Source organism: Acipenser ruthenus, chromosome 5 (genome assembly GCF_902713425.1).
Source record: "Acipenser ruthenus chromosome 5, fAciRut3.2 maternal haplotype, whole genome shotgun sequence".
In the NCBI taxonomy this organism is placed as follows: domain Eukaryota; kingdom Metazoa; phylum Chordata; class Actinopteri; order Acipenseriformes; family Acipenseridae; genus Acipenser; species Acipenser ruthenus.
Genome location: NC_081193.1, coordinates 77,377,806 through 77,399,769, shown reverse-complemented (window position 1 = coordinate 77,399,769; position 21,964 = coordinate 77,377,806). Strand labels below are relative to the sequence as shown.

At 38.5% G+C, this 21,964-nt stretch overlaps 1 protein-coding gene across 4 annotated transcripts in view; it reads left to right on the top strand.

The window, feature by feature from the left end:
• Nucleotides 1-1,247: 1,247 nt before the first annotated feature.
• Nucleotides 1,248-21,964, top strand: part of LOC117402588 (leucine-rich repeat and fibronectin type-III domain-containing protein 2-like) — a 153,245-nt gene continuing 132,528 nt past the window's right edge. The window contains exon 1 of one of the 4 annotated variants that reach the window (XM_059024544.1): nucleotides 1,248-1,842. The gene's annotated coding sequence lies outside the window, so the exon portion shown is untranslated. Of the gene's footprint in view, nucleotides 1,843-11,165; nucleotides 11,225-21,964 lie in introns of those variants that run through there. The other 3 variants (XM_034003903.3, XM_034003901.3, XM_059024543.1) reach the window with 3 other exon arrangements.

Below are 21,964 nucleotides of genomic sequence, written 5' to 3'. Positions count from 1 at the left end.
GGACGCATGTCACATTGTCCCTAACATGATAGTTTTTTTTGTTGTTCCGTTTTCAGTTTAGCTCACTGGGTAGCCCAGTCAAAAGCCACTAACCATGCACTGTGTTATTTAAAGGTGTGATCACCCTATGCATAAAAGTCTATGCTCAAAACACTAGGTCTATGTAATCTGTAGAATGCTATTCCTATGGGATACTGCAGCTTTACGATGCAGAGATTGTATGTATTCCCAGCCCACTTTATTCAATCAAGCAGGTATTCATCTGCCCCCCTATGGTTGCTAGTTGCACGTTGTCATAAAAAATAAAAATAAATAAAAATAAATAAATAAAGGGTAACATACTTATTGGGAAGGTGGATAATATTAAGCAATGTGATTACACGATACTGCTTTAAATGTAGATTAATATATAATCATTGTACACTTATTATCAATGGTCAGATATATTCTGCAACAATTCGTATGGCAGGAGTGTACACTACTCTCCAACACATATCCAGAAACCCTTTACGTTTTGGAGGGCGGTGTATCCTACATAGTCCAAAAACAGAAGCAATCTGGATCCCAATAAAACCTACGCTTAATGCTTGACACGTACAACCGCGCACAAGACAAAACGAACCACGAATTCAGCCAACAATTATTTTCAGTCGTATTTTTTTTTTTCCCCAAGACGTTGGAGATACAGAATTCTTTGTCGATTTCAGGATTATTTTAACTAACTTGATCACAGCGCCTTCCAGAAAAAGTAGTAGTAGCATCATCATCATCATCATAATAATAATAATAATAATAATAATAATAATAATAATAATAATAATAATAATAATAATAATCTTTCTAAGATTAAAAGCAGAGAACGAGATGTCTCCATGCCTCACTGGCCAAAGAAAGAAGAAACGGAACATTCCCTATTTAACTTGTTTAGCTCTGTCTTCCACAAAGCTTATTTTTCTATTATTATAAAATAGATTAGACACGCTAATCTTCTTTTTAAACAGAGGCCACTAAATTGGCCAGTCCCGTTTGCACTATATATGCAATAGGTCTAGGGACAGTTTGATTGTTGTACATTAACAATAATAATAATAATAATAATAATAATAATAATAATAATAATAATAATAATAATAATAATAATAATAGCAGCAGCAAAAGCTCAATTTGACGCATGCCGCATTTAAAGAAGATGCATTTAAATAATCTCGGATTATAAAGAGAGAAAAAAAAAGACAACGGCGTGCTTGTGCAGGACCTGCGGTTTAATTGCCAGCACGCGCTGTGCTGTCTAGTTGTGCCATCTAGAGTGCTTTCCGGAGATCACTGCAGCGGAGTCTTTCTCCACCTCTCGCGCGCAGCCCCTCTCAGTTGATCTCTCTGCGAGGCATATTAGTGTGCGTTCGTGTAATATATAATGAACTTGAAAATTAAGGGTTCCAGCTTGTTTGCACTATCTTGTGGAGATCTGGGAGCACGTCCTGTCCTGTACAGTCGGCGGCTGCTAAAGTTTCCAATGGCTTAAATAACTGTAAAACAATGCACGCATAGTTATAATTGTCAATAATTTGGAGGAAAAAAAATTGGATTCTAGTGTTTGTTTATTGGAATATACGAATGGAACTACGAAGGTTTTGAACCTGGAATTGGGAACAAACTACACAGCAGTGTTTGCAGGCTGACGCTGCCTCTGATTATCAATTTTCCATGTCATCAGTTTCCTTAGGATTCTGGAAAGGATGGACCTCGTTGGATTGTGAGTTTATATGTTTTGTGTAAAAGCTGAAAGATGCGCAATAACAGTAACCCTACTGGCATACAAAGGATACACAGTCGTTTACAAAGGTAGGGGAAATGTTTTTATACATTTGTATTAATCATGCTGCGGCTGAACGCGTTGTCCCTTAAAAGTATTCTAAGTAGGCTGATATATGCATTACACTTCAAATTTGACTGGTACATACACACTGCTTGCTGTAGTTCTTAAAAAGTAAGCATTTCAAGCTTAGGGGATTCAGGATACAGCTGTGAAGTTTAAATGAGGTTAAAACATACCACATTTCTACTTTCATCAAGTGCCATACTACATCTGCTGTACTACAAATGCCATACTACATCTCTTAAAATGTAATATTGGCGTGTATATATATACACACACGTGTCTGTATTACATGTTGTATGACTATGCTTGATGCATAGTCATACAACAACAAAAAAAAAAAAAATTGGGGCGTGTAGGTTTAAGCTGAGTTTTTTTTTTTTAGAAAAATAAAATCTGATAATGCCCCTTCTCAGCAAATTAAATTAATTAGCACAGTAACTAACCCACACGCATTCCGCCAGTTCTTATTAACGAGAGTCCAGACCCGGAGGGGCTTTTAGAATACACATATGCTTATGACCTACAACTGATTCAAAGAAGAATATATGGTTTTGGTGTGAACTCTTTCATGGGCACGTACTAAAGCCATACTTAATGATAGCTTACCTTTTTACTTTTTTTCACATTTAAGGTTTCCCAGATGTACTACTGGATTTACAAAGTAAAAACAGTGTGTTGTTCTTTTCGCTTTTATGTTTTATTTATTTACCGCATTTTCCTTCATGTCAAATACCACCTACATAATTGATGCAAGCAGATCAATTAATACATAATATACTAGCCAAATTGACACTTTTCCTGTTTAAACAATAAGAAACATTAATTGAATACGGTGCTTCTGTTATGTTTATCTCAGTAGAAAACACTTAATTCCTTACATGTTACAGTACATGCTCACATTCTGCATGTCATGCATTCGAGCACGGGGGGGGGGGGGTGGATATGGCAATGCAAAGACAAAGTCAATTTGTCACATGTGTTCAGATGGGTTGTTGTACCGTGAAGAAAGGGAATGATACTAAACTGCATCCCACAAATGTATGTTTATCTCTGTAATTTACTTTCAGGGCACAGTGGGGCTGGGGTTGGAAACTTTTATAGGATAATACAAATCACGCAGTAGGCAAGGGATAAGAATGGCAATTTGCAGACCCATCTTTTGCAATTAAAAGAAATCACTGAATGTACAGCCCAATTCAGTTTTGCAATGCATACATTAATCACTGTACTACGACTACAACAACAACACCAACACCAATAATAATACATTCACAATATGCTACACTAAGGGAACGTTTTTTTTGTGGTTTATTGTAACACAGTGTTTTTTTTTCTTAATTAGGGATGTAATAGCTATGCAGCACTATGTTAATAATGCTTGGGGGGTGCAAACACTCCAGGTGTTTTTTTGAAGGTTAAATAGTTTGGGAAGCCTAGTAAAACTAGATATGTCAAGCAAGAAGTCAATATAAAGGTAAATACAAAACACATGACGTCATTGTTAATGTTCTTTGACATGCACGCACCTCTAGAGGGCTAGCCGTCTTTAAATACAATGTTGAACGTGTTCCTATATGTTTAATAAGTAAGGTTTTGCGTTCTTATATTGTGACAAGTACTATCAGCAGAGGCAGCTAGAATTGTGACTTAAGCAGGACAGGTGGAAGATAGAGGCAGTGAAGGAGATAAAAGGGTCTTGAGGACAAATACAGAGCAGGGGAAGGATAGAAAAGGGAGAAAGGAAAGGGTGGGAGGAGGAGTAAATTGTGTTGTGGTTAGAGCATCTGACTGGTGTGTATTAATGAACTGCACGTGCTCAGTATGCTTTAGGGGTGAAGGCAAGCCAATATAACGGTCACATTTGCACACTCATGTTGCAGTTATGTCGTGCCTTTCCCGTGGTATTCTAGGAATTTACCATGGTTTGCTGTGTTTCTTTTTTTTATTTGCTTTACCAAACCGTTCTATGCTTTACAATGCTTACCTATGCTTTCACTGTGCTTTATTACACTGCTGTGATTTTACTAAAGGAACTTTTTTTAGGGCATTAAAACACGGTATTACCTGTCATTAGCATAGCATTAATTTCACTAGGCCCTTACCATTTTGCTGTTGACTGTTTCATTATTTAGACTTTATTTTCACTTTGACTCCAAAATGATTTAAATTTAGTTTAACCCAATTTAGTTTATGACACTATAGATTGATTTCCTGTGCAGAAGGTATGAACACTTCCCTCACACTCACTTCCCTGCACACAAGACTATCTAAGGTCAGGAGATGCCCAATATATTTTGCACAGAAAACAACCTGCTAATGACGTAAGACATTTAAAAAAAAAAAAAAAAAAAAAATTAAGATTCATTGTTTTCTGTTACCAAAGTCTTACAAGTTACCATACCTTGTTTGATTGAATTGTGTGTTCAATAAGAATTTGTTTAAAAATTATATCAAACAGTGGAATTATGTAAGAATTATGCTTTTATATATGTATCTAAGTTCACCTTAGGGAGGCATGTACATCCCTTTCTGTTTTCAATGTATTAAGGTTTTTTTTAAGATTAAATACCGTATTCCTTCGAATGTAAGACTCCCTTGAATTTAAGATGCAGCCCAAATTTCCCACCCTCAATTTGAGGAAAAAATAAAACATCAAATAAAGATGCATTTACAAAGATACAACCTCAATTACGCATTCAAGACGGAGAATCCGCAATATGGATGATTTATAGGGCAGCAGTGTGGAGTAGTGGTTAGGGCTCTGGACTCTTGACCGGAGGGTTGTGGGTTCAATCCCTAGTGGGGGACACTGCTGTTGTACCCTTGAGCAAGGTACTTTACCTAGATTGCTCCAGTAAAAACCCAACTGTATAAATGGGTAATTGTATGTAAAAATAATGTGATATCTGTATAATGTGAAATAATGTATAATGTGACAATTGTAAGTCGCCCTGGATAAGGGCGTCTGCTAAGAAATAAATAATAATAATAATAATAATAATAATAATAATAATAATAATAATTTAAATTGCAATTGAACAGAAGATTTAATGATGGATGATGAATTTGGCCAGAGACCTTGTCCATGGATGCTCGACAGCTACCCGCAATGCTGGCCGACTAGCGAATACACTAACGATATCATGTAGTCTAGTGCCACAGATAGGAAGTGGCACATAGGGCCACCCCCCAAAAAACAAAGCCGCTAAACCATGACTGGACAAAATGAAGATGGATGAATGTTAACACAACAGCCACAGTGGCGCACTGCCACCTACCCCCAAAAAATAGGAAAGGGATGAATGAAAAGTAAGCTGCTGAGACATGGGCCCGCCACCCAGAGCATGACTGCACTGAGGGAGAACCCGGCCTCTCCAGCCTGCCACGCACCCTGAAGAAACTAAATATGAACCGCTCGACACTCGGGTAAAGAAAAAAACCCTACTAACTGGTAGGAGGAGACCTTAGGGAATCCATGGCTCAGGGTAGCCCTTCCTCCAGGCTTTAAAGACGGCCATCTCCCTGTTTGGCCTCGTTGCGTGTGACTGAGAAGCCAAACAAAAGCAGCGACATGAATGCAAGACACACAGAGTTTTTATGGCGCTTGGAGATGATGTGTTGATTAGTGGGTGGATTCTCTTTCCAGAAACACAACCAAGTTACCCATATAAGAAAACAACGTATAGAGGCAGTTTGCAGCCGTCTGCTGTCACACAAAGCATTAGATTTGCTTTTCATTTCCAGTTGTGCTTACACAGACCTGTTTTTCTCCATTTTTGTGAACTGTGGTTCACAAAAAAATACGGGGGTCTTATCAGCATTTCCGATCTGTCCAAGCAGGTACTGTTTGTTAGAACTTAGCCTAATAACGAAACATTGAAATTGTAAAAGCTTTACTTTGAATTCCTCAGGAAGCTAATGACCTTCTTTGAAAATGTCTGCCTGTATGTCATGGATGATTCGAGATACTCAGGCAGTGAAGTTTTGTTCGCCTTTTCCCGACAGTCATTCACATTGTTGTGTACTCAGGCAATGACGTTTTTGTTCTTCTTTTCCTAACAGTGAGTCACGTTGCTGTTTATGTACATGGACAGTCACATCTGTTGTTGCCGATTTTAATACACGCATCGCTATACACAAATTTAAGACACAGGCCATTTTTGAGAAGAAAAAAAATGGTTTAAAAAGTGTGTCTTTCGAAGGAATACAGGATATGTCCTATTGATGCTATCATAAAGCTTTTTTAAATTCTTGCCTGATGCTGGAGTGACTGAATGAATGACCATACAAAGGCTTTTCTGTATTAAAGGGTCCTTGTGTGTACTTCCTGCTGTGCCTAACAGGGTTGTGATTGCGATATGATCTATAGAGGCAACGCAAATGGAAGAATAAAAAGCTTTCAGAAATAAGCTGCCAGAATTCCTTTAGAATAGATTCAAAGAATAAAGGAAAAAAAAAAAAACACTTAAAAAAAATGAGGGAAGTTTACATTTCTATTATAATGGAATCCTGTAACCTTACCTTGAAATCATGTAAGAAGAGTGGAGGACTATTATTTTGTAGCCCTTTTGCAGGATTTCTTTGAATGCCCTGACCCTTTGCATTAATAGCTCTTTCCATGCTTCATGCTGGGGATTAAATCACTGAGCTTCTTGTAGGGGAACATAGCCAAGATATCAGGCTCAGCCTTTAAGAGGACTGGAGGCTTTCAAAACTAACAAATCGCCTAGTCTGGGTGGCATATACTCAAGTGTTTAAAGAAACAAGGGAGGTCACCACCAAGATATTTCACAAATCAGTCAAGACAGGGGGTGCCCCAACTACAGACCCATCAGTCTGTGTGCCATAACATGTAAAATCATGGAATCAGTGGTAAGAGTAGAGTATACATACAGCAACGTCAAAGGAGAGCAAACATGGGTTCAGAAAAGGGCGCTCCTGCCTGAAAAACCTCTTAAACTTCTTCAAAGAAGTCACTGCAATGATGGACACAAAAAGAGCCTATGATGAGCATATACTTGGACTTTCAAAAAACCTTTTACAAAGTACCACGTAAAAGGCTAGTCCTCAAACTGCATTCCGTGGCAATACAAGATAGTATATGCAAGTGGATACAAAACTGGCTAAAATGCAAGAAGCAGATAGTTCTTGTAAGATGGGAAACCTCTAATCGGGGAAATTTACTCGGTGGGGTGTCGCTGGGCTTCCATTTTCTACATAGGTTTTAAATGTGCAACACAAAGAACCACACGTCTTCTGGGTCAAAAGCATTTTACTGACTGAAATGTCATTTAATAGGTGAAGCAGATGATTGGAGAAATGACCAAGGAAGAGCAACACTACCTGAAGCATGGCTTGCAAACAGAGATGTCATTTTCCTAGTGTAGTACCAGGTACCTGGTTTTAAAATGAAATTATATATATATATATATATAAAGACTGCCCCTTTAAAAGCACACCCGGACACAGGAAATGGATTTTTCACGCGCTGACACGCTATTTTTTTAATTCACAAAACACAATAAAATAAACAAAATAAACACCTAGCTCTTTAATGAGCACTAACTAAACATACAGGAACCTAAGCTAACAGGCAGGACAGCTAAGCCGTTTACCTGCTAAACACCAACACACACCGTTCTATAAACTTACTTTGTCCTTTTAATGACTGCTTGGAAGCAGAGCACCCCTTCTGCCTCCTTCTCCTCAGCAGCCCTAAGCAGACTGACTGTCTCTCTTTTATACCCTGCACCTGGTCCTAATTTACACAATTACCGACAAGGTGCAGGGGATAATTAAACAATAAAACAATTAACAAATTAATTAAACAATAAAGTAAACTAACAGAAATATGCCTGCGCACATGTCTTACGCAGGGAGGATTTTAACTCTCTCCTTGCTATGTTACTATATATATATATATATATATATATATATATATATATATATATATATATATATATGCTAACTTCCCTGTAATGAACCCCCATGGGACCTGGAGAAATGTTTATTATATTAGGGTGTTCACTATAATAGGGTTAGGCAATTAGCTGCATTCGAATAATGAAGAAACGCCCAATTTGAACGGAACATCAATATATAGTATAAGATTATTTCACATTGATCAACATTTAAATGGTATGTTTAAAAGAAAACAGTAAAGAAATGAAAAGCACAATAATTTGCACTTACATGCAGAATACAGCAATTACATGTGCCTGCTCTTGAAAAACATATCCAATGCACTGGTTGCAGCAGCCTCCTCACATCCATTGCCTAGTTGCAGTTTGTGTGAGATGGTGGGCGGGCAATGATTGCATACGTCATGCATGATTCGCACTACAGTAGGTTATCTTTGAATTAGACTTACCTTCGAATTAGCCAACCATGGTCCATAAGGCTAATTTCCATTGAGAAAATCAGTTTTTGCTGTTGGGATAGTTAAAAATGGGGGTTCGTTATAAGAAGTGTTCATTATAGTGAAGTTAGCCTGTATATATATAATTTACAGTTAATTTGTAAAATCTGTAAATCTATAGGTTAAAACAGTAAATGTATAGATTTACCAGCTCATCGACCAATCTATACATTGACCAATAAATGTATAGATTTACCAGCTCATTGGTCAAGCTACAAACTAACTGGTAAATGTATAGATTTACCAGCTCATTGGTCAAACTACAAACTAACTGGTAAATGTATAGATTTACCAGCTTACTGGTCAATGTAAAAAATAACCAAGGAAATGTGGTAAATATATACATTTTCCAACTCACAGGTCAATTTATAACATAACCAAGGTGGTGTTAGCTAATGAATATAGCTATCAATCGATTAATTTTTATTGTATATAGCGCCTTTCATAGTGGACCACCATCACAAAGTGCTTTACAAGATAGTGAGGAACAATGCATAATACATTAAATACAGTGAAATACAGGGCATATTACATTAAATACAACATTAAAAAACAATGCAAATACATTAAATATAGGCATAATATATTAAATAAAAGGCTAGGATGTGAATAAAAACTTAGTTAATTAATTTAACTAAGAAACAAACCTAACCACAGCTGCACCATTGAACTATAAAATAAAAACCTAATCACTGCCGCGCAGCTCACTCCACGCGCACTGCTCACAAATCAGTAATTAGACTCATGGGGAGACCAAACACATCATTGAAATGGTCTGATAAGTCTTGATTACCTGCATCACTTCAAACAATAGCTGCTGCATGCATTAACTAATTATTATTATTATTATTTATTTCTTAGCAGACGCCCTTATCCAGGGCGACTTACAATCGTAAGCAAAAAACATTTCAAGCGTAAGCTAAACTAACACCTTGGTTATTTTATAAATTGACCTGTGAGCTGGTAAATCTATACATTTACCAGTTAATCTGTAGATTTACTGATTTCACACACACACACACACACAAACACACACACATACAGTATATATATCATGTCTTACAGAACTGCACATTTGGTGGAGACCAATATAACAAATGGAAATGCAAACAGGTAAGCTTTTATGTTTTTTTTTTTTTTAGCTACAACCACTTTACTTTAAGTATTAATTTGCTTAAATAATAATAATAAGGTACCATGTCTGACTGTATTGGATTATTTTATCCTAGGGTTTCATAAGTTATCCATTCCCCTTTATTAAAAACACAAATGGTGAAAAATATTTTTTTCAGCCATCTGTTCTGAAGTTGGACAAGCAGCTTTCCTGATAAATTGGTTTGTGGTTCTCTATTAGTCACTGCTTTATGACGACAGATATATGAGTAAAAGAGCTGTAAGAATAAAAAACGGACATTTGGGAAAAAAAAAATGTGTGGAAATACCAGGTGGTCGTAAAAAAATATGAATCTGCTGGATAATAACCCAACAAGAACTGTCAGCGTTATAAATGAAAATACAGTATTTATTTCAAGGCTGTATTAAAAAAAATGAAACAAAATAAATAAAGGAATTTACTCTCGATGAGCACATGACAGAACTTAGTACAACGTGTCTGCCTGTGTGTTTGTCTTTATCTTATAATTAAAAGATCTGAAGTTTTAAAACTTACTTTGGAAGGATGGACAGCCCATGACTTGTCACTCTCCCAATGACCCATTGCATTATTAATACACCCACCCCTCGTTATATCACCCCTCGATATACTGCGGATTTGGATATATCGCGGTCCTGGAGTGGGCTCTGGACTCTTGACCGGAGGGTTGTGGGTTCAATCCCAGGTGGGGGACACTGCTGCTGTACCCTTGAGCAAGGTACTTTACCTTGATTGCTCCAGTAAAAACCCAACTGTATAAATGGGTAATTGTATGTAAAAATAATATGTAAAAAATAATGTAATTGTATGTAAAAATATTGTGATATCTTGTAACAATTGTAAGTCGCCCTGGATAAGGGTGTCTGCTAAGAAATACATAATAATAATAATAATAATAATAATATAAAAAAATTAAAAACAAACCATTAATATCGTACTGTTACACGTATTGCACAATAACACAAAGCAAATTAAATATCTACTTGCTGAAGCAGTTTTTATTTTAGCCAACGAGGTGTTCACGTGTGGCAGCAATGCACTAAGCCACAAGGCAGTGACGTTGGCTCCCTAGCAACAAGCCTCCTGTTGGGAGTGGATTATTTCAATGCAGTAGGTTTGTGCATTTGAGAAAGGAGAGGGACACTCATGAAATTAATTGGAGACCGAAGTTGATAATAAGCAATTACCCTCCACTGTACAAATTAAAACGGTGTGCTCCTTTTTATGCGAAAAATGAGAAAAAGCAGGTTGCGTAGAGGATTTATACTGGACCTGGCGCCCCCGATAAAACGAGGGAGTGGTTGTACAGTATTTGTTAGCTTTGTTTTAAGCGGAATACATTCAATATTTGGTACTAAGTAAGTACATACACATTCCTTTTGTACTCACTGCCATGGAACCGTACTTACATAACACCTCATTTGCATTGGTTTAGCAGTATTTGTAATAAGTTAGCCGACTAAAATTTATCAGATTTGTTCATTTTTTATTTTCATAAAAGTACTGTATTGGCATTTGAAAAAAAAAAAAACTAAGTACTCTTTCAATATGTTTATTTTTCCAGAAACCAAGTTTAAGCCTTCTTTCTACTGTTCTACGTACATTTACACAAAGGATGTTATTCCACTAGTTTCTGAAATAAAGACTTCATAAATATAACTGACATTTTATTAGGACTTTTGAGAAAAGCTTAAACATTTATTTTTTTTAATTTCAGGTACACAGAAAAAGTCGGTAAGAGACTGGCCCTGTGCACATGAGAGCAATAGTTCAGGTCTGTAAGATTGGCTGTTTTGTACAGATTAAGGGAATGGGATGGTAAGAGAAAATTATCAAGTTCACTCTCCAGTCTCCAGCTGTGCTTTGTGTTATTCTCCCTGTTGATCCCCATCTGCATTTAACATGGCTTCTACTGAATCACCTCATTGGCGTCAGGCCCTAGCGAGAAAAGACAGAAGACAGGGGAGGGTGTGGCATGCCAGATGGTGGGATTATGGCATGGATGAGGGGGTCCAGTGAAAGAGATACAGTGAGTCAGTAGACTGACCCCTGTGGTCTAAAGTAGGTAGTTAAGTAGGTAGCCATTCTCCAGGTTAGTAACTGCTTGTAAAACCAAGCCTGACTCTTTTCAACGATATTGGAGTTCTGGCCTGGTACGATATATTTAACTGTAACTCCACACTGTAAAGGGACTGGTGCAACATTATGTAAATTAACACACATACACACACATACGCACATACACACACTGTCCAAACCTACAGTACAGTAGTGATATTCTCCTTTGCTAATCTTGCTCTGACATATTTAACGCATAGGCTTTTATGAGGGATTTGACAGATGCCCTTCTTTTTAATTAACCATAAATCAGCTATTATTTTGTATTATATTACTTTTTAGGCAGACCCAGCATCTGTTTACAGTGAAAAATTATGGAATGACCTGAAATACTAAATTTAAATGAATGTCTATCAGTCTGCCCCAGTTAAGTACAGTAGTAAATCTGTGTTGGAAATAGTGAAAGGTCCCTGTATTGAACACATGCTTTCAGATCTGAGACCCAGACAGTATATAAAGTGACCTGCAGTATATTTGCAGTTTTCCCCAATGCTTTTTCCATGGATATAATATGTATTTACCATAGTTTACCATGGTATGCCATGTTTTTTTTAATATGCTTTACCATTCCCACTGGTCCTTACAATGCTTATCTATGCTTTACCATGCTTTAACTATGCTTTATTACAATTGTCTATGCTTTTATTCTGATAAACTTTTATAACAGCAATCCCTGTCAGCCAAAAACATATAAGGGGTCCCTTTATACTGCAGAACAGTTTATAATGCGGTACGGTCATGGCTCCCATTTGAGTGTTCTCATTATAATGCGGAATACAAATATCAAGGTCTTATAACTATGGCTTCCGACTACAGCGTTATAAAGGGTACTACTTTTTTCATTAACAATGGTGCTTATCATTAGTCACAGACTAACACACGAATGTACATTGAAACAAACATAATTGCAGGTAACAAGTAAGTAAAACGTATTAACAATAATTGTAATGCTTCTAGGAAATTTTCCCTACTGGTTTTATAGCATTAATTTTTTTTTTTTTCAAAACAAAATTTTGGGAAAGTTTTGCACTTTAAGACAGGGCCTGGTATGTTATCTATTGGAGGATATACAGGTAGTGGACAAAAAAAATGGGTAAATGAGGGACACCAAGTATATTGAAAGCAAGGGCTTCCACACAGGTGTGGCTCATGCGTTAATTAAGCAAATATCATCGCAGCATGCTTAGGGTTATGTATAAAAATGCTGGACAGGCCTGTTTGCCTATAATTATGGCTAGCATGGCTGCAAGAGGAGACCTCAGTGACTTTGAAAGAGGGGTGATTGTTGGGGAGCATTTAGCAAGAGCTTCAGTGACCAAGACAGCTCAACTTGCTGATGTTTCACGAGCAACTGTGTCAAAGGTGATGTCAGCGTGGAACTCCGAGGGAAAGACATCATCAGCAAAGGGCAACAGTGGGCGGAAGCGCATACTCCAGGATCGTGATATCTGTGCATTAATTCGAAGTGCAAGGCAAAACAGGCGAGCAACTGCAGATCAACTGACTGCAAATTTCAACCTGGGGCGCGAGCAGCCAGTTTCATCAAAAACGGTCCGCCGAGAACTCCACCGAGCGGGATACCATAGAGACCCAACGCCCTATTAAGTGACTTTACATTGGTGTTTCCATTTTTTTGTCCACTGCCTGTACATACATACCTTCGTACATCAATGAATTGTTCTGTACAGGTGGATAAGCGTATCCTGAACTTCACGTGAGATGCTGCCTCTTGAGTTCCCAGCTGTCTGCCTATTCCTGGAAGGGTGGCTGTCACAGAAGCTCAGCAGATGTTTGCTTGCTTAGTTTTAATAGGCTTATACTGCTTGTAGCTCTGTTGCGTTCCTTGTGAGATAGCAGCCATTTTCCTCCTATACTCTTTTGTGTTGGCAGCTGGCAGGCTCATCAGTCGTACTTCTTGTTTAATTATTGTGTCATAGGTTGCAAAATAATTTAACAATGCACTGTAAGATGTTACAAGGTATTCAAACTGTAATTAAGCACAGAAGTGCATTTTCCAGGATGAAGGAATATTAATTCTTCATAAAAGCAACGCTGTAATCGTCAGGGTTAAATGAAAAGCTTCTTCAATGGTTTTCAAGTGATAGCATTCACATACCACTGAGGTATCTCCACGTTAAGTAGTTGTAATTTACTTGGATTTGAAGCTTATCTAGCAAGGCCCTTGTGGAATACCTTAAACAGGAGAACTGATGAGCCTGTCAATTGAGAAGCCTCCGTGAGATATCAGCGCTTAAGAGGTGTGCAGTAACATGGAGGCTGAATTTCCACCACCAGTGTCTGTGGTCTCTTAAGATTAACATGGCAATGCTGGCCTGTGAGTGGCTTATTAAAGGGTTTCCTAATACAAAGCTATTCTGGGGAATTAAGGGGAGATCAATCTGGGATACAGGAGCCTGTGTTAGAGCCGGGTATCCTATGTGGGCTTGCTCATCAGCGAGACGATTACTGAAATACCTACTGACAGTGTTAAAGCAGGAATTTTCAACTTAAAATAGAATACCTACTATTCATATCTTCTAAGGAAGTCAGTTATTATAGTATGTTGCCATATGAAGCAGTGAAAAGTTGATTACAAAATTGTACATTTATTTCCTGGCCTTCTCGTTTCATGTAAAATACATCATAGAACAAGTATGTTACATAGTAAATTCAGAACTGAAGCTTTCTGTGAGTGGTTCTGTTTTAGTGACAGATCTACCAGTCTTTCACTTCAGGGGTGATTTATTGACATGTGATAGAGAAGATTAATTTTTAGGTCCTAGGATTGGCTGCTATTTAGATCATTAAAATAGGGGTTGTTTTAAAACAGTATTTCATGTAGATTCCTCTAGCAAGTATGCTATTGATCTAATAATAATGGTAATGGCATGCTTCAATTAAAAAGAAAAAAAAAAACAGTTTCCACAGCTCTTGCAATTTTCTTACTTTGGCATTGTGTTAGCTATCCTCAACTGTGTTCAAGCTGCACAAAGTAGTCAAGGCTAAGATATACATGTAGAACTCCTGATGATTATGCAGCTTTTTATGTACACCTGCTAGGTTTAAAACCTGTAAACATGTTTGTCAATGAGATAAAGCATCTGTTTTTTTAAACCTGTTTGATGTCAATGGTAATTTCTAACTGATGCATTCGTTAGTACGTCAACGAAGATTTTGGCACACCGTATTAAAACCTCCATCGACGGAGTTACAATTTAGTTACCATTTACTGATAATATTTCCCTTATATTAGCACCCATCTGAATAATCTGAAATGTGAAACCCCTTGTAAGTGGTAGCTAAGAACATCATTTAATTAAAACTTTACTAGTAATGCAGTAATGCAATGTTATAGCAAACACATATTTCATTTTAAAACATTATCTGGTACTACACTAGGTTATAGAAAGTTCTTAGTTTGCTTGCCTTTTAGAAAGACTGTTTACGGCAGCCTCGATCTGTTGAGAGAGGGGTGGGAGGAGCACAAAGGCTCGTCCAAAAATGTTGTGCAGCATGTGCTCCTACTCAGAGATTGCCTAGATTTGGTCGGTCGTTTGGCCCAGGACAACCTCTAATTGGCTCAGCACCGGCAACAGCAGCATTACAACAAAAATGCAAGAATTCAAACTTTTCGACCAGGAGACAAAGTAATGCTGCTGCTTCCCTCATCAGAATCGATATTATGTGCTACATGGCAGGGGCCATATGAAGTGATTCGGGCTATAGGTAAAGTGAATTATGAAATTAGACAGTCCGATCACCGTAATGAACGGGAAATTTATCATGTAAATTTATTAAAGCCTGGCAGGCTTATTTATAGACCCAGGCGAAGTAGAGGATGATTTAGGCCCCTGTCCAGAGACCCCTAGCACTAAAGTAATTTCGATGGGGGAACAGTTATTATTATTATTATTATTATTATTATTATTTATTTCTTAGCAGACGCCCTTATCCAGGGCGACTTACAATCGTAAGCAAATACATTTCAAGTATCACAGTACAAGTAATAATACAATTAAGAGCAAGATAAATACAATGACTTTGGTTCAAGCAAGTACAAGTGTGACAAAATACAATTCAATAATACAGCAGATAACAGTGTCAGTGATAGTTACATCAGGATATGATTAAATACAAAATACTACAGATTAAACACTTGGCAGATTACAGTACTCTGAAGTACAGGATTAAATGCAGTAAAATAGGGGGCAGATAAGAGCAAGTAAAGTGCATTTAAGGAAGGGTGATAAGTGTCCCAGGGGAAAAACAGAGGAGTTCTACAGGTGCTGTCTGAAGAGGTGAATCTTAAGGAGGCGCCGGAATGTGGTCAGGGACTGGGCAGTCCTGACATCTGTAGGAAGGTCATTCCACCACTGTGGAGCAAGGGTGGAGAAGGAGCGGGCTGTGGAGGCAGGGGAGCGTAGAGGAGGTAGAACCAGTCTTCTAGTGCAGGCGGAGCGGAGAGGTCGTGTGGGGGTGTAGGGAGAGATGAGGGTCTGGAGGTAGCTGGGTGCAGTCTGGTCAAGGCATCTGTAGGCTAGTACAAGAGTCTTGAACTGTATGCGAGCGGTGATCGGGAGCCACTGTAGTGAGCGGAGTAGTGGAGTTGCGTGAACAGTTACTTCCAGATCAGCAACGAGAGTTGCGTAAGCTTATTGAGGAGTTCAGCAATGTTTTTTCTGACTTGCCCAGTAGAACTAACCTTGTTGAAAATGACATTATCTGTCCCTCAGGTGTAACAGTACAAGAGAGACCTTACCAGATCCCATAAAGTCGACGAAGTGGTGTTAGCAAGAGGTATGGGTGATGCTCGAACTTGGGGTGATTGAGCCTTCCAGGAGCAAGTGGTGCAGTCCAATTGTGATAGTGGCCAAACAGGACAGCACCAACCGCTTCTGCATTGATTTCCGTAAGGTAAACGCTTTTGCCTAGTTCTATGCCTACACCATGCCTCGGGTCGACGAACTTCTAGATAGACTGGGAATGGCAAAGTTTAACTCTACTCTGGACCTGACAAAGTGATACTGGCAGATCCCCTTAACCAGCAGTTTTAGAGAGAAAACCGCATTTTCAACACCAGAAGGGCTGTTTCGCCTTAAAACCATGCAGTTTGGGCTACATGGTGTGCCCGCTGCCTTTCAGAGACTGATGGACCAGGTCTCACACCCATCAGGAATATGTGGCAGCAATGCAATGTGGTTATTTAGAGCTCCACCTGGCGAGAGCATCTGGCTAGGGTTACGGCTGTCCTTCAGTCTCTAAGGGTAGCCTGGCAGACAGCTAACTTGTGAAAATGTGCGTTTGCCAAAACAGAGGCACAATATTTGGGATTTTTAATGGGGAATGGAAGTGTGAAACCCGTTGTCGCCAAAATCTAGGCTTTGGTAGACACGGCAATCCCCAAAAATAAGACTCAGGTGAGGTCGGTACTGGGGTTAGCCAGTTATTACCGAAGATTTATCCCTGAGTATACCACAGTGGTTAACCCCTTACTCGACCTCACCAGAAAGAGTGCACCAAATTTAATTAAGTGGTCAGTAGAATGTCAAAGGGCGTTTGATATTATTAAACGGAGACTATCCCAGGCCCCCACTCTCATCACACCAGATTTCACCAAGAGATTCATCCTTCACACCGATGCATTGGATGTTGGTTTGGGTGCGGTCTTGTCCCAAAAGGTAGACAGAGTAGAACACCCGATACTGTACATCAGCAAAAAGATGCTCCCTCGGGAGCGCAACTACTCCGTGGTTCAAAAGGAGTGTTTGGCCATTAAATGGGCTACAGACTCTTTACGATATTACCTGCTGGAACATTAATTTTATCTTGTCACAGACCACGCCCCACTCAAGTGTTTAAGCACAATGAAGGACAGCAGTGCCCGAATAACTCGGTGGTATCTGGCATTGCAGCCCTTCATGTACCACACGGTACACCATGCGGGGAAAGACCACCAAAATACGGAATATTTTTCCTGGGAGGGGGGAGTAATGGGAAAGGTAGATTCAGCCGAGTGTTCCTTCGGCTCCACTCTTTGGTGGTAAATCTCACTCTTGACCTGTGAGGGCGCTAAGTAAAGGGAACAGAGTACCCTGGACCAGGTTAAAAGGAAGTTGCCATCTAGAAAGGGGGCAGAGCTCCGGTAACTAAATCATCGACCTGGAAGGGAAACGGTGTGGCAGCCGCGGATTGGAGGAGCGGTTGCAATCGTTAACCAAGGGGTCATGAGTGACAGTACAAATAGGGGACGGAGCGATGTGATCTGTTCCTTTGTTTATGGAAAAGGAACGACCTGGAAGGACCAGTATTTGTGTATCGTATCATGAGTGTTTTGTTTGTTTGTCTCTAATTGTTACTTGTTATTATCAGCAGACGGCTAACACGTTCACAAGCTGTCGGCAGAGACTAGCACTAACCCGGACATCACTGCACCTGTAGCACGATATATTGTATTGGCACCACAAGCACTAAAGCACTCACCCAGGACTGGTGACCGTGTTTGTATAGTGTGGATGTAATAACTGTGTTTATTATTTGGGACTGCAAACCCATTTTATAGAACAGTGCAATACACGTTGCTGTGTATTGCCTGGGATTATTGTTTAAGATCACCAGACCTGGATTACAAAATAAATCGTTTTCTGATTGGATAATCACTATTTGTCTCTTCCTTGCGCACTGCATCACTCCTACACCTGTACCCTGAGAACCACTTTGCCACAGACCCCCAGAGCTGTCACCTCCAGGACATCCTTGTAAATGAAATAAAGCAGCTCAGAGAGCTGTCAGTGCTAAAATACTTTGAAATACTGTACGTTCTAGAGGGAGAATTTAAGAAGCAAGACGTAAAGGCCAGCAATTCCCAAGCAGAGCGTTGTGTTTTTGTGGATTTACAGCTCAGTAATGACAACCTTTAAAACCAGAGAAAGGGAACTAAGCTGTGTTGTAGCAGAATATTCTCCACATATAATGCAGGCTGCCCAGGGGGGACAGCTTTTACAGTCTATCCAGTACTTTAGCTCTGAAGTAACTTGGTTGCACTAAGTCTTGAAACTGAATAGTAGATGTTTCTACAGCTTGATTTAATGGCCTTACTGGGATGCAAAAAAAAAACCCTCTTGTTGCATTGCAGCTGAGGTATTTTGTTGGGTAACACTTTACATGGAATTGCAGTACTGTTGACTACATTGTAAATACACAAATGCAAGAAAGGGGTAACATAAAAGATGTTAGAATTTCCATTTTGTGAACTTGCAGTTACATTGTAACAGAGCCACCGTCTGAGCACTTACTGCATTATTACAGCACAATTAAGTGTATCTACAGTATATACATCTTGGGGCTAGATTCTCAAAGATTCTTACTCAAAAACACAATTTGTGATAGAAATACTGTTCTAAAACAAATCAGAAACAACACCAGGTTACTTATTACTGGTTTGGCAACTTTATTGTGTTAATTTCTTAATTTCTTAACTGCACTAAGATTTGGTGTAAATAGCATTACACATCTAAAGTGTAACCTTGTTTTATGTTGTGCTTTGGTTCTGCAAAGCACAACATAAAATAGCTTTTTTTTTTGTTGTGACAAAATTGTCTGTCAGGTGTGTCCACTATCAGTAAACGATCACCTGGTACTGCCCTAAACCAACTTCCCACAATCTTTACTGTATATACACTATCAAAAGGTAATGAAAATTACACAGGTCTCAGTGCAAGTGTGCATAGATGTTTGTAGTTGTGCTAGTCCTTTATCAACCTCAAGGCAGACCCAGTCTTTCTCCAGTTGCAGAGTGCAATCTGAACAGCTGTGTGTTCCAGCAGTGCCAGCCTTTTACAGTTGACCCTGGAGCAAAAGAAGCCACTGTGCAGCAGCTGTGTCAGGCTTCATAGTGAATTAGAGAAGTCAGAGAAGGTATTTGGCATTGGCATCTTGGATTTGATTTTTGAAACTACTCAGTATGTCGACGGAACCTCCAAATGACATTGTGTGAAATGAGAAATGTTTCTTTGACGTGATACCAAAGTCTTGCCTGCCCATGTACATAAAAGATCAAACATATCAACAAACAGATCAACACGTTTGGATGACCCACAAGTTTAGACAGACAGGGTTAATAATGCACATAATATCATACTGAAGTAAGTGGTCAACACTGATTGAGGGCCAAGGAGTTGTGAATAAAAATATAAAAACAATCATGATTACAGTATGTTAAAAAAGATATAAAGATACTAACAACACAGCAGGCAGTAACGGTAATGAGCTCTGTCATGATCTAACGGTAATGTGCTCTGTCATGATCTAACTGTAATGAGCTCTGTCATGATCTAACTGTAATGAGCTCTGTCGTGATCTAACGGTAATGAGCTCTGTCATGATCTAACTGTAATGAGCTCTGTCATGATCTAACGGTAATGAGCTCTGTCATGATCTAACGGTAATGAGCTCCGTCCTGATCTAACGGTAATGAGCTCCGTCCTGATCTAACTGTAATGAGCTCTGTCGTGATCTAACGGTAATGAGCTCTGTCGTGATCTAACTGTAATGAGCTCTGTCGTGATCTAACGGTAATGAGCTCTGTCGTGATCTAACGGTAATGAGCTCTGTCGTGATCTAACGGTAATGAGCTCTGTCGTGATCTAACGTTAATGAGCTCTGTCGTGATCTAACGGTAATGAGCTCTGTCATGATCTAACGGTAAAGAGCTCTGTCATGATCTAACGGTAAAGAGCTCTGTCATGATCTAACGGTAATGAGCTCTGTCATGATCTAACGGTAATGAGCTCTGTCATGATCTAACGGTAATGAGCTCTGTCATGATCTAACGGTAATGAGCTCTGTCATGATCTAATGGTAATGAGCTCTGTCATGATCTAACTGTAATGAGCTCTGTCATGATCTAACGGTAATGAGCTCTGTCATGATCTAACGGTAAAGAACTCTGTCATGATCTAACTGTAATGAGCTCTGTCATGATCTAACGGTAATGAGCTCTGTCATGATCTAACTGTAATGAGTTCTGTTATGATCTCTACAGTATATTCAGTAACACTTTAAAAGCAGTGTCATTACTGAGTGGCACTTTTATACATATGGAATTACTGGGACCAGGAATTTTTTCGTGTTCTTTTTTTAAACATAGAAACTAATTCAGTAACCTATATATGTTACCCTTTATGACATATTTCTGGCTGCTTACTCTTACTTATAATGTATTGCAGTTGAGTGCCTTTTGCAGTAATGGTGTTTTTATTTGCTGGTTCTGGAGACATAACTCATGCGAATATAAAAACAAAAAGTAATTTACAGCAGCCCCATGTTTTGTGTGTGCGTAATATGCCACATTTGTAAAACAAATAGGTTTTTAATTTTGGAAACATGGTAAACATATAAATGTGAATTATTATTTGTTTATTTAGCAGACGCCTTTATCCAAGGCAACTTACAGAGACTAAGTAAGGTGTGTGAACTATGCATTAGCTGCAGATTCACTTACAAGTCTCACCCGAAAGACGGAGCACAAGGAAGTGACTTGCTCAGGGTCACACAATGAGTCAGTGAGTGAGCTGGGATTTGAACCAGGGCCCTCTTGGTTTCAAGCCCTTTTCTTTAACCACTGGACCACACGGCCTCCACAGAATCACTGTTTACATTCCCTTTTTAGGAATATCTTTATAAGATGATGATTATTTTTATTTATTTATTTATTATTAACAATAGTTTTCTTTCTTGCATTTGTGTTTCCTTGTAAATAAATGATGCTGTGCCTTCTGGGAATTCAAAACCCAGGCTGGGACTCAATTATACTGATTATACACATTATGTTATGAAAAATTACTGCTTGAAACTGTGTTTAAACAGAGCATTACATTGTTGATGTTTAAGTCATAATATGACAGTAAGCTCGTTCCATATGTATTTTGTGTGATTCATCAGCCTAAAGCATAAAATGGTCTCATTTTGAACATTGAACAAATAATCTAATTACATCGAATTACATTTTAAATAACATGTGTTAAATATAATATTTGGTAATAGATTAGCGAGATCTATGTGGCATTAGTCATAAGAATAAGAATGCTTTTACATTTTATGTTAATATATGCCAAAAAAAAAAAATCCCAATAGAAGTACCCCTTATTTAAATGCAAGAAAGAAGTTAAGCAAATGTAAATTTTCTGAATTCATGTCTGTGGCTGAGGTGGGCCCCGGGCAATGGACCTCCAGAGTGTGTGTGTGTTTCCTTTTATGTGGAGGTTCGGCAGGCTTCATTTTTGATGGTTTAAAATCGTATAATTATAATGGGCGTTGTGATAATAATAGACGTTATGATACTGAGGCTCGACATAAAATGAAAGTCTCAATTGTTGGAAAATTAATGTGCCAATTATAG